Source organism: Pieris napi, chromosome 10, assembly GCF_905475465.1.
Source record: "Pieris napi chromosome 10, ilPieNapi1.2, whole genome shotgun sequence".
Lineage (NCBI taxonomy): Eukaryota > Metazoa > Arthropoda > Insecta > Lepidoptera > Pieridae > Pieris > Pieris napi.
The window spans coordinates 11,884,570-11,899,271 of record NC_062243.1 but is presented as its reverse complement, the minus strand read 5'-3'; the positions used below and the strand labels follow the sequence as shown (position 1 = coordinate 11,899,271).

Genomic DNA, 14,702 nt, shown 5'->3' with positions numbered 1-14,702 from the left:
TAAATTACCACACAAAAACAAACAACGCTCAATTGACATCGAATGCAAATAGCACCCCACAATAACACTTCCAGTTATCGAACAAGATACTGGGGCGATTGTTTTTCTTCAATTGCATACAACAATCATACGAAGGGCGTGTACCGCTAGCTCCTCATATCAATTGCACCGCTCGGGTGCACCCAATTACCAGCATCACAGATTATGGGGAAATTCAGGAAACACGCGAAGCACCGTGGTAATGTGTCTATTAATTACAGACTACGATGGTTAAGATTAGTTCGCATCGATGCTTAGGACAAAATTGCCAGATTAATGAAAATTATTGACTCATTAATAACCATTACTCAATAATAACTGCGACAAGAAATAATTGATGTTGATGATTTATATATAATTTAATTAAAATTTTATGATTTTATTAGCATGTCTGTAACACACGCTAATTAAATCTTGACTGCGCTCGATCGAAACTCATGCAATTATAAAACTGATCTAATTTGCTCGTAAATCCTATTATATAATATCAATAATATATCACGATTTATCGATACACTTAGTATTGGTAAAGTTTAATATGATAGTTTTAAATTGTTATATCAACACAACTTCGAGTAGAGAAAAATACATTTACTGGAGATGGCAAGTAATTTAAAAAAAACATTCAATTTTTTTTATTATTGAATAAATTGTGTTTAAAAAAAAATAATTACGAAATAATCACTCTAGTTGTTATTTATTGACAGTTCTATTACACATATACTAAATGAAATAAACGAAAATCAATCATAAATTTAAAAAGATTATATTCAAACATTAGTTATCTAAACTATCACTAAAAGTTCATCGCTAAAGTAACGCAAGAACTAGCTATTTCTTCTCCAGAATGTAGGTACATCAAAAATGGTCAAATATTCCAATCGGTATAACGGACACAGAACCGATTATACCGGTGAAATATCTCTAAGATTACCTATATGGTAACACATGACGCAGAAATATGTTACACGCTGTACTAATTCCGGGAATTAAAAAAGTCAGTCTTCGATGTCATATCTAAGCCCTAAGACGGCATTATGATAAAGGACAAAAGAATTCTCTCAGATGCTGTATCTCATGTTCGTGGGAATCGTCTCAGGCCGCGTAATCAGGGAATGTAGGGAGGGTGCTCAATTACATACGAGCTGTTTTTATTGCGATTCCTTGCCATGAAACCTGCATTAGGCGGATCTAAGTTTTACGATACATTTCTCCTATCATGATTGAGTTTTTATTGCCTGTCTGATTGCACGGTTTTAACGAGAAAATATATTATTGTAATGTCTTTTACTTACATTGACCGCATTTCTGTCTATGTGATGGATATTGCTATTATATTATCTTGCTTTCAATCAAATATGTCACGATTATTTTTTTGAAGTGTTTAAATACAATTCAATTCAAATTTTGATTCTATAAAACGAAAGTTAAGTGATGTTCCATTTGATCTTGCAATTGTGGCCACCCAGATCTCCCGACTTCCCCAGCTGACTTTTTGAAGTGAAACTTCTTTAATCGCATGAGGGTAAAATTATTACGGATGAAACGCAATAATAATAATATTAGCGTCACGAAGAATAGGAGGTGAGAGGATATCGAGGAGAGAAAAATATAAATTTCGTAAAGAAAATTTATTAAATATCCTTATAACCTTTTTCTCTCCCTCTAAGTGTCGGAAATCTAATTTATAAATATGAACAAGACTTAAAAATTAGTTTGCCAAAGAATTTCACTTCTGAAATGACGTGTACTTTGTACGCACGCACTTTTTTATGGGGTTATCTCAAAGCAATAGTTTATGATATCCCTGTTACGAATTTTGACCATACAGTTGAAGACTAAAATAACGTCAGAAGTGAGAGCCATATCAGTTGATGTACTGCGTCGTGTCTGCAAATTTGCTAGTCCGCTTTGAAGAGTGCAATCACCGTGATGGAAGACATCTTGACGGTGTAATATACCGTACATAAAATGCGCACTAATACATTATAATTTAATGCAATTATAATATTACTAATACAATTTTTTTAAACATATTTCATGTTTAAAATCGGCGCTGAGACACCCTTTATTTGTTTTAAGTATAAAAGTTAAATATGGGTCATTGTCTGTGATTACGAAGTCAGGCCAAAGATTAAGGACCTATATAGTCGCTAAACTCCAAAAAACTACAATGTTTCCTTCCATTTTTCGTCATCGTTTCTTGAAGTAGGACGAATGGAAAAATATATGGTGGAGTTGAGTTATTTGTCTCCATTTTGAAAGATTGATACACGATTTAAATAACTTCGCTCGATAGAAAAAAATCATAGCCAATTTTTGACACTGAGTTCATTTTATGACGAAAATATTACGTAGAACATGATTTTGAAATTTACACGATATATTTAATCGCAAGCCAAGTAACCCATTTCATAATAAATTTACATTGTTTTAATACAATTTTAATAATTTTTATTACGGGCCGGCGCGGCGCACCTAAGTGCTACAGCTCTCCCGCAGTCCACCCCGAGACACTGACACAGCAATTCGTGCTAGAATAGGGCCTAACACTTATTAGGCCAAACTTAACATTACAAGAAATTATTCTTTAGTAGACGGTGCATTGCTAGAGGGCTCGCAAGCGCGTTGTTTGCAATGATTAACATTGTTTTAATACAAAATTGATCACAGTTTTTTTACGTTTGGATAAGAATTTGTTTATCACGCGGATGTTATTAACGTTCCGCTAAAGAAAACCTGACGTAAAAAACTTAACTAGTTTGCTATATACGCGGAATCGAAAACAATTCGATACACATACATTTTAATTTTGAAGTGCCTGTAGTGCGATTATGAACCGTGAGGTCGTGTGATCGAATACTTGCTTTTACAGCGCGGGAAAACTTCGTGAAGAAACCGGTATGCCGTAGAGCAAAGTTCCTCTCCCGTATGTCAAAAACACATTTGACATATAGGAGTCATACTTCGCGCTAAGTGTCCGTCACGCGTTTTATTGTGAAGAAAATATATTAACAGATAAAATATAACTCCCATGTCCTATTAATATTGTTTATGACAAAAATTCTATTACCAATCCGACTTAGTCCTTTAAGAAGAATTTCGTAAAAGGCCAACAACGCACTCGCGAGTACTCGTAGTGTGAGTGTCAATGAGGCGGTATCACTTAACATCAGGTTAGCTTCCTGCCCGTTTGCCTCCTGTAACATCAAAAAAAAAAAAAAAGACCTCTTTGGTGAAGTGGAAAATATCATAATTAGTGTCATAGTTAGCTAAAACCCGAAACAGGGAATTATGCAGGTAATTCGTGTTCATGACTTTAAAAACCATGTTTTCTACAGATTCCTCTCAAATAGTCTATAGGGGAACTACATACTCGTGTTTTTGCGAGTACAAACACATTTTGTAACATTGCAAGTACTTATCTAATGAAATTCCACCTTTTGTTAGAATTCATTTACTTTCTGTGATTTACCGTCGGCAGATTGACTCATCCAATTAGCTTGGTTCTGGAAAAACAATGGAAGCATTGTTATTTAACTTTGAGATCTAGTTTATAATGCAAAATTTCATATGAAATGTTGATTGCAGGTTAAATTTAGAATTTCTTGCTTCTTATATTAATTTTATGACAGGAGATATAGGATATTTATTTTCATGCTTTCAAGGGGAAGGTGATTAAAAAGGCAAGGTTCCTATAGTGTGGGAGAGTATTTAGACCAGTGTTCCCCAACGTGGGGCCCACGCCCCACAGGGGGGCAATTTGATTGCTAAGGGGGGGTGTTCAAAAATTGATTAAAATTATTTGGAATTTTTATTGCAGTTTTGCGTCGTTCGTCGTTAACAATTTCCTAGAATTTTCTTCCTAAAACCTATCATTTAAGTTCCATTTTTTATTATTAAATATTATGAGTGTATATGTTAACGTAAAATTGTAAACACCGTTAGGTTGTAATCTATCTCGCGAGATTATAAACTGTCGAAAGATTGTGAACCTCAGCTTACTGCTTACAATTTAACGTATTATTATTCGGTAGATTGTACTACACTAACATAGTTATCATTCAAACTTCTTTGGTCAATTACAGATTAATTTTACTTTCCAACAATTTCATATAACTACCGAATAATAATACGTTAAATTGTAAGCAGTTCGTTGAGGTTCACAATCTTTCGACAGTTTATAATCTCGCGAGATAGATTACAATCTAACGGTGTTTACAATTTTACGGTGACATATACATGAGCTTAGAATTTTAGGCTAATATGTATGGGCATTTAAAAGGTTTGGAATCACTGATTTAGACCATATAAGTTTTGACAACAATTACTAAAAACGTAACTGTTCCTATTATTATTATGACATGATAATAATTACTTTGACATTTGCATGAGTATTTTTATGTGGCTGAGTGTGCTGTTTTAATAAAATTAATTAATCCGAATACACAACTTTCTTTGCAAATAAAAGATTTATTATTATTATTAATTTATAAACAGTTCAAAAAGTTCAGTGTAAAAATCACAAGTAATACTATTTTTTGTAACAGTTTCTTACAAAAAGCATTTAAAATGAGTAGGTCAAAGATGTGTTAAAAAACTTAACATCTGACAGATTTGGAACATATCGCACATTCAAAGCGATTAGCTTTGACAAGAGTATCCTGTATATGAAAGCTCTGAAAGCTTAATAACACGGTTTTAAACTCAGCTATCATACCTAGCTTTCACTGTAATCACACTTTACATGTTTTTATACTGATATTTTATAAAAAAATTATATGGTGTACGATCAATAAATTCTAAAGAGATTGCAATGTTTTAGGTTTTTTTTAACTGGCCATATTAAAGTAATACTATGTGAACAATTATTATTCGACTTGGATTTTGGTTTCCTTATTAATTTTCTTTACATGTGGCCTGTAACAAGCAAAGTTAGTTGGATATTTATTTCGTTTATTGAGAAATCCATTAATGCAGTGTCGAGAGGCGACTTCTTAGAATAAGATTCAGAAATGAGTCAAGTGTCACTATAGTCAATCAAATTTCGTATAATCTTAAAAATAAAATAGATGTAGTGCGTATATATTTTAACTGGTGTGAAAGTAAGTCTTAAAATAATAAAAGCGTGAATAATATTGTGGATAATCACTATCTTTCATCTCATCTATTAAGCACAATAAATTGAGATTGACTTTCTTAGAAAAGTATCGGATCGAAACACAATAGTGTTTACGTATTGTTATACGAATCCAAATTAACAACTGTTATTTCACCTGATTTGTTAGGATTGATTTTATCTTCTCTTATTTTAACTGTTTTGCGTAGACAAGTATGGCGTATAAAATGTTTAGGAAATAAAATTAGCCTATCTCAGGGATACTATTGCATTGAAATCGTTTCAAGTTTTTGAGTTTATTAACGAATAATAAATTTCTGTGTTGAACAAAGAAAACATACAGGAATACTTTTATCTTTATATTATGCATTAGATCAATATATTATCCGACACTCCGACACAATACACACATACTTGTTAATTATAGGGTTTAGAGTGTGAAAACAAAATCTGTAGAACGTTTAATTAAAATTCGGGATCCTTGTTAACTCAAATGAGCAGTGTTGGCCTAGTGGCTTCAGCGTGCAACTCTCATCCCTGAGGTCGTAGGTTCGATCCCCGGCTGTGCACCAATGGATTTTCTATGTGCGCATTTAACATTCGCTCGAACGGTGAAGGAAAACATCGTGAGGAAACCGACATGTCTTAGACCCAAAAAGTCGACGGCGTGTCAAACACTGGAGACTGATCACCTACTTGCCTATTAGATTGAATAATGATCATGAAACAAATTCAGAAATCTGAGGCTCAGACCTAAAGAGGTTGTAGCGCCACTGATATCAACTCAAATTATCTGCCCAGTTTTTCAATTTGAATTTAAACAACACAAAATTTTAATATATTATTTTAATTTTAATATCCGTTGCCTAGTAGGTACCCATAACACAAGATTCACCAGCTTAGCATGGGACTAGGTCAATTGTTGTGAATTGTATAATAAAAATAAATAAATAAATAAAATAAGGGTATTTGTTAAAGTTCCTTCCAATCTAACTTTACACAGAAATTTTTGCCTTTTATAAAACTTCAAGAAACCCATAAACCAGGTTCACATACAGTTATCCTTTGAATTGTTAGGTAGACGCATGCATTATGCCATTTTCCTCAACTAAACGTGTAGGTAACTGGGTATTCATTGCGCCTAACTGCATGCCAAGACTTAATGGTTTATATCAAACAGGCTTTGAATGGGTTGACCATAGTACCGTTGTGTGTGTTCCGTCAATGGTCAGGTCGCTGTGTCTACGACCCTGTTCGCCCTATCGATCCGTAAATGCGCGCAATTTACTTGCATATTAACAGTACCAGTTACATTGAGGTAAAATCAAAGTAACTTATGAACGTCAAAAGAAATATGTTTTAAATGCTTCTTATTTTTCATTTACTGACCGTTCTCAAATCAAGGGCGTAGAACGAAAGAGAAGAACTGGCAATAACCTCTCCGCCACTCTTTTTAATTGCCAAGTTTTTTGTTTAACACAATGTTTGTAAGGAGCTGCAACCATTACAACATGTTCCACATGACATCTTAAGTAATTAATAGTTAATTCGAATAGCTAATTAGGTCAGATTGTTATTGGGATTTTTAACGGGTATAGCAACTAGGCAACTACTTTCGTTCTTTTATGTCACGATGTAAAGCTGTCTATAACCCCACGATGGGGAAGACACAGTGAGCCTCCATGTTCGGTCTAAATGTGGTGGTGCTTAAAGATTATGGGTTATTGAAGGAAAAATTATGAGAGTAAATTTTTAAGATTCGCGTGTACACCGTCACAAAAAACCGACACCCTGAAGTTGGCTATAGTCTTCTGACGCGGTAGGGAAAAATGATGGGAGTAAATTTTTTCTATTGTTAGTGTCGTTTTTTCTTAAAACGTAGAATAAGGCGAAAGATAAAAATTTTGAAAAGATTTTTATCTCGTTACGCCAAAGAAGTATAACTACACAACTTTTTTTTTTAAATTTATTAGACAGTTATATGTTAGCAAGTCATACAGACGCTAGTCCCCGCAGGGAGATCCCTGTTGTGGATGACCAGATACTCTTCCGTGGTTCATATATACACTTGGTAACCATTTATTTTAAATTGCAACCGGTGATTCTTGAGATTGCCACACTCTTATGAAACGAAGTGTTCACGCCATCCAGATACCTTAGTCTTCTCTGGTCACCGCATCCATTCCCACAACACCTCTCTGTCTCTTTTGCGGTATTCATCTGGATGGCGTGAACAAGAAGCATAATATTAGTATAAATTGAACCTTGATTGGGAAATAAAACAAAAAGAAAGAGAGATATTTTCTTTTAAAAAAAAAGGTTTGAAGGAACTATTACTCATCTATGCATTACACACCTGCACGCGGGACTGCTCTGCGCTTTGAAGCTTAGCAAACTTAGAGCATTTGAAAAGACTTCATTTCGGCGATATAGGTCATCAGAAATACAGTTAAACATTGATATTATCTATGCAAATTTTTCGCTATATCGTTTTAACATCTTCAAAAAGCACGGCCTGTCAAAAATAAAAAATCTCTGCGAAACGTTGAAGAGTTAATTGGTACAAAGTTTTTGCTCGCTTAATTCGATTACAGCAATGACAGGAGCTGTCAGCAATAGGCGGCAAAAACTCTAAAACTAGGATCAGATATAACCCAATAAGATTATCTATTAATTGATATAACACGACGTAAATAACGGTTGGCTAATTTTTATAGTAGACTGTTATGATATTTATTTTACTTAAACAAGTGTTTGCTTTTTTGTCGACAGGGATGTTGTTTAAGAAACTAACATGCAGTCTTAGGTGGTTAATTAGTTAAAAAACACCGTGTTAATAAATACATTTTGTAATTATTAACCTAACATTTTAAAGGTGACGAGTTCGTAAGAGATTGATTAGTTAAAACAAAACCTTGTTTGTAAATACATTTTGTCATTTTGAACTTTACAATTGAAGTCCAAAAAGGCCAGATTTAGGGCTAAATATGACTCCGCGTATTGACTGGATTTGACCAGGCCTATTTTTACTTAATAGCCAAGCTTTTGTTTTTCCAAATTTAGATCTATTATTTTCCCAATAAGAACGATATATCTAACAACGGCTGAATAGGCTGATTGCTTATCACAGCAATCTTTGTTAGATTGGTGAATCACAAACATAGTTTGAACTGCACAAAATATTGATTTACGTAAAATGTGACTCAATAGTCTCTCGTTTCCAGAAATCAATGTTGTTTGTGATATTGTGGTGGCTGGTGCCCCTACGAGGGTGGCACACCCCCGTTCTATAAATCATTGTCCAAAATTACGTACGAATTCTATGAGTTACAAATCCTATAATACGGATAAATCTTAGTGTAACCATGGCAACGGTTATAAAAAGCTCGCGTTTTAAACTATTCTTTAGATATCTGATATATGCAATGGGCACTCATGTGTGACTATGAAACTAATAAAACATACAAACCAGGAAAATACATTTCTTATGTTTCATACATACTTGATTTATGATTATTATTAATTATACAAGATGCTATATCAGTTTTCTATCTGGAGATTTTTAGTAAAGGCATTTGCGAGTAGTAATATTACATGAAGAAATATATTAAATAAATAATTAACTTGTAATAACAGTCACAACCAGTGTTTCCCAACGTGGGGTCCATGGCAGGGGGGTTGATTGTTAATAGCTATTCGTAAATATATTTAATTTATTTGAAATTTGAATTTTAGTTTTTCATTGTTTTGAAAATTTACTTACTGTGTTTCGTTTACAATTTCCAAGTTATTTGTTTCTAAAACCCATCATTTAACTTTCTAAACTATTTTTTTAATATTAAAAATTGTGTATGTTACATAAGAATTTTAGAATGGGTAAGGTGGGGCATGGCTCAAAAAACGGTTGGAAAACACTAGTCTAAAACAGTATGAAAAATAAAGTGTTATTGAGAGAATAAATCATAGCTTTAAATATCGAAATAGAGTAGAATAATTAATCAAAAATCCATAATTAAAAATAATAACTTATACGTCAGTTATGAGCCACAAAGCGCAGTCAAATAACATAGTATTCGTTAAATTTGTATTTTTAAAGCTAATAATAAACAGAATCAAAACTAACAATACTAGGTCACTAATAAATAACATTATAATGCTTTTTTTATGATTTGGCCAAATAGTACAATTAGTATTTTATTTTCAGAAAAAGTTTATAAACAAAAATTGAACGTACGCAATATTTTTTCTCAATATACTCTAAAGGCCGGCAACGCACTCGCGAGCCTTCTTACCGATTGTCCATTGTATCACTTAACATCAGCTCAGCAATGAGTAACTGGAACGAAGCATTTTATTCCCATGCCTATTTCTACTTTTTAGCTATTTAAATACGCAAGGGTCAGCTTTCTACATGAAAAAGTGAGCTCTTATGTTTACAAAGCTTCAAAATGCCGCCAAAACAGTCTAGACGGATCACAGAGGGTGTACTCCTTGGGGAGGCTTAACATAATATTCAATACATGAAATTATATTCATCGACATGAACCCAAATTAGCTTTCTTGTATTTTGACGTCTCGATATAGCGGCTGTTATTTGCTTTGCTTTGGATATAGCAAATTACCAGAAAATTTGAAGGATGAAACAAATAACTTGAGGTTTACCAAATTTTTAAAGGAATTATTATATAAGAAATGATAATACACTGTTACAGAGTATCTGACTAATAGACTTTGATGTCTTTATAAAAGTTAAGTTTATTAATAATGTTAAGTACCTTTTCGCAACGTGAAGCCAAAGCAAATATACCCAAATAAATCATGTATCTTATAAGAATATAAGAATAGAATTAACTATAATAAAGCATGCCCTCTCACAACGTTGCTGTGCCTAACCAAGGTCCTTATTGTAATAAATTATAACGTGTCACGTGTTAAATATGAACATAAGGAATGCAATAAAGATGTGAGTTTGAGTTTGAGTCTTAATGTTAGAAAGTAAACAACTAAAAATAAATCAGTGGCGCTACAACCTTTTTAGCCTCTGTCTGTTTCATGATCATTTGTCAATCTAATAGACAAGTAGGTGATCAGGCACAGGAGGCCTGATATACGCCGTCGACTTTGGGTCTAAGCTAGTTTCCTGATTTTGAAATTTATTATGAAACAGTGCCGGAACAATGGCTACAGCATTTTACGCTTAAAGATCTCACACACACTGCTGCGGCTGCGGTAGGGAGAACTCACTTCGATTCTGTCACTTGCCTTAGGAGTTTATGAAAATAAACACAGTAAATAAAGAAAAGCTATGATCAATTTAATATGTTTTTGATAATAATATCACATCAGTGCCGCAACACTTCATTTTACGCTTGAATATCTCACACACACAGGTGGCTGCGGGAGGTAGCACTCACTCATTATTTCACTTGCACTATTTTACTATTTTTCATAGCCTTCTATATATCATAAAACTGCTCAATCATTAATGGGGAAATGTATACAGATATATAACAAAATTCCAGATCATGTAACCAAACATCCGCTACATAAGTTTAAACTTTACATCAAAGAAACCCTAATAAAAAAGGATATTACACAATTCAAGAATACATAGATGATAACAATGTGTGGGCACTAATGCCGCTATAAGATAGTGAGATGGCGTAAATTGACATGCATAAGTGTACAAATTGTACCTAGATGAATAAATGACTTTTGAATTTCAATTGAATATGAAAAATAAACCCTTAAAAAAAAGCTATGATCAATTTAATAAGTTTTGACGTGATAACGTCTTTAAAATCGTTTTAGTCGGGAGACATGTTCAGAAACTTGTGTCACACCAAAACCTCACGAGCGCGATCGCAGGTATAACGAGAGAGAGACGGACCGATCTCCCGTCTCATCTCGAGCGCTGCCAGTCATTCCGTGAAACTTGTCACGCGGAATCCTCACGAGCGGAGGCTGGCATATTACAAGCGAAATTTATCATCAAAAGTGTGAATAAAACGATAGATGTAATTTAAAATTTGAAAAAATTGTTATCTTCATAAATTCCTTACTTCCCAAAAACTTATATCACCAATAAGACGTTATCACGTAAACATCTCGATCGTAAACCTACTTTACAAACAACCAATATTTTTTGATAACAATATTTCTATCAGTACCGGAACAATGCCTCCAGCATCTTATGCTTCAAGACAAGCTTCGTTATATATAAAAAAATAGCTTGTACCAATTCGATAAATTCTGATTGATTGCCTCATAGAAAGTCGAACATTTTCACCCCCAGTTACGCGTGCTCGGTCGTGATAAAAGTATTATAAAGACAAGGTTACGGTCTATTAAAAGTGAAATGAATTTGTGTAAAACCGTAACTAATACCGGTTAATTCAATTCGAGTTACCGTAATAAGTTAAGAATGAGCGGGCAAAAACCGATAAAGTCAAAGTCGACGTTTAACTTAAATGATCGTTTGATGTTACTTTAAAACGATTACTTACTTTTACTTTTAATAATAGCTCTTTGAAATAGAATCTATGAATTAAACCGGCGACGTACCAGCGATTCATACGTTCATAGGTAGTCCAGAGTTCTAAATACATACAGTGAATATATTTAGGGTAACATTCAGAGACGAGGCATAGGGCATAAGTCTGACTTCTATACTTCTAAAATTTATTGGATTTTGACATACAGTTCGCGGCAAGGAATTTCAAGCCAAGCGCCTAGCGGGACTCCAATTTGTGTCGAAAAAAATATATTGAATTTAAGTAAATATTAGTAAAAAATATTTAAAAAAATCACTCCGTCGGTGGTCGTGTACTAATATTAAATATAATAACATAAACTAAATGTAATGCTTATTATAGTACTCTTATAAAGGCAATTGAATTTTTTATTTTACTATACTTTTATTTAGTCAATCCAGAGATCCCTTAGTATATATACATTATTACAGACAAACCAAATGTAACTACCGTACTGATAAATGATTAGTTAAAATATTGGGTTAACACAAGTCACTGTGCGGTTTAATTTAATGGATTGTACTTTCCCAGTATTAACAGCCTACTAACGGTTCAACTTTGACACGAAAAAAGCGTTTCTGAACTCTGGTTCTCACAAAAATTGGTTAACAATGCCCTGCACAACAACGAATACTACAAGAAGTACATAACAAATACTGTTACTTGGAAATTATTATTACATTTTATAAAAATATCAGCCCATGTTTGACAATAAGCTTGAGCCTTAAAGAGGTCTAGACAAAAAGAAATTGCGACAAGCGTTATCGATAAACGCCAATCAGTTTTGTATGGAAATCTTCAAATTACCAAGGGTCGGCTAATATACTTACTTAAATTTTTATATTTCGGGAGCGGGTCTCGCCTGACAGTATCTCTTATAAATGTCACCGTAAAATTGTAAAAACCGTTAGATTGTAATATATCTCGCGAGATTGTAAACTGTCGAAAGATTGTGAACCTCAACGAACTGCTTAAAAATTAACGTATTATTATTCGGTAGTAATATGAAATTGTTGTGAAGTAAAATTAATCTGTAATGGACCAAAGAAGTTTGAATGATAACTAAGTGTAGTACAATCTACCGAATAATAATACGTTAAATTGTAAGCAGTACGCTGAGGTTCACAATCTTTCGACAGTTTATAATCTCGCGAGTTAGATTACAATCTAACGGTGTTTACAATTTTACGTTAACATAAATATATAAAAATGACATGCTGTTTATTTCTTACAAAATCGAAGTAAACTTTCAGTTTCGCTACAACCTTTAGATCTGGGCCTCAGATTTCTGTATCTATTTCATGATCATTTGTCAATCTAATAGGCAAGTAGGTGTTCACCTGTGCCTGTCACATGCCGTCGACTTTTTGGGTCTAAGGCAATGCACGTTTCCTGAGTTCAAGGTTCCTACTGACGTATCTGAGTAGGAACCTTGTCTAATAAATGTATGGACTAACTCTATTCGCGATTATAATATATATATATATATAGCTATACGACATACGAACATAACAATTGTATTACATCTGCATAGTAAGGTCTCAAATCGGATAGGGCGCGTGCGCGGTCAACGACCAAGGTATTGCGTCGCGCACGCCGTGATGCGGTCGTGAGCGCACTCCGACGCATAGACAACTTCATGAAGCGTCACTGAGAAATCTATGAGCAATTATTTACATAGTTAATTAAGGACTCACGTTGTGTTTATGCATTCACGAAGATTGCATACCTAGATGTTCCATGTTCCTCATGTTTTAAGAATAGAACACAAGAACAGAGTGTTTTCCCCTTAATAGAGATTGTAAGTAGTTTTATTACCCCAGGCATCCCATCATTCAATTTGTCCCTTCTTTCCGAAGAACGCGTTTTGGTCAAAGCTCACCGATGTCCAGATTGAGCATTCTAATAAAAAGCTAGGTCTGGATATATAGTTGCTCCCCTTACACTTTAAAATCGTTTTTCGTTTTTGTAATTTCAATTGTTTCTTTAATATTTGTATTATTTCTTTGTGTATGTCATGTTTGCCAATAAGTGCTTGTCAAATTAAAAAATGTATATTGTGGTTCTTTTACCAAGGTATCAGTGTGGCGAGCTTTGGCTAGATTTTATCAATAAAAAAAAAATTGATTGGACACTTTCTTATGTCAAATATCCTTTAAAGTAAATTAGGTTAGATTTAAATTACTTATTAGTGTTCTTAGTTATGCTAGATTGTTGATGTTCCATGATGTCTCACTGAGGAATTATTAAAAATTGCTTTATTTGCTTTGGAACTTATAAGTTTATTGAATTAAACACATTATTTATGAGTACAAACAACAAAAAATTATAAATATTGATTCAAGTAAAGAACACATTCTCAAATAAAATTAAAACGTTTCTTTAAGCTCAGCATTCGCGCCTTGTGAGCTTCCGGTGAGTTAAATGCACTTTACATTTATGAGAATATGAACCCTATTACAATGTGTTACAGTATTGATTTACGTAAACGTCTTTGTATGTTGAATCATAATATTTGTAGTTTCGTGCACACTCGCTGAGAACGGGTCTTAAATACTAATAGCTAATAGTGAGGAGGTCGCTGCGTGCAGCCTGGGAAGTGCAAGTGCCCAAGAATCTTCTAAGCCTCTGGTTACTTTTAAAAAGTATAGCAGAAACACGAATTAAATTTCCTAAAGAAAAATACAAGTATTTTGTACATCTATACTAATATTATATAGAGGAAACATTTGTGTTTTTGCGTTTATGTTTGTAATGTTTTTACACAAAAACTAGCCGACCGATTTTAAAAATTCTTTCCCCATTAGAAAACTGCATCTTCACTGACTGACATAGGCTATATTGCATTTTCAAAAAAAATAGGCATCCTAATAAAAATGCAATAAAATAACCCAAGATGTAGAAAATATGTCATCGCGTGCGTTGTGAAAACTATTGATGATAGAACAAACAAATTTTTTAAAGTCTTAAAGAACGTATCAATTTCTACAAAAAGAATGTTTTACCCATGG

The 14,702-nt window shown here is 33.4% G+C and overlaps 1 protein-coding gene across 2 annotated transcripts in view; it reads left to right on the top strand.

Annotated features, from left to right (window-relative positions):
• Positions 1–14,702, top strand: part of LOC125053181 — a 59,021-nt gene that overhangs the window by 422 nt on the left and 43,897 nt on the right. The window lies entirely within an intron of this gene.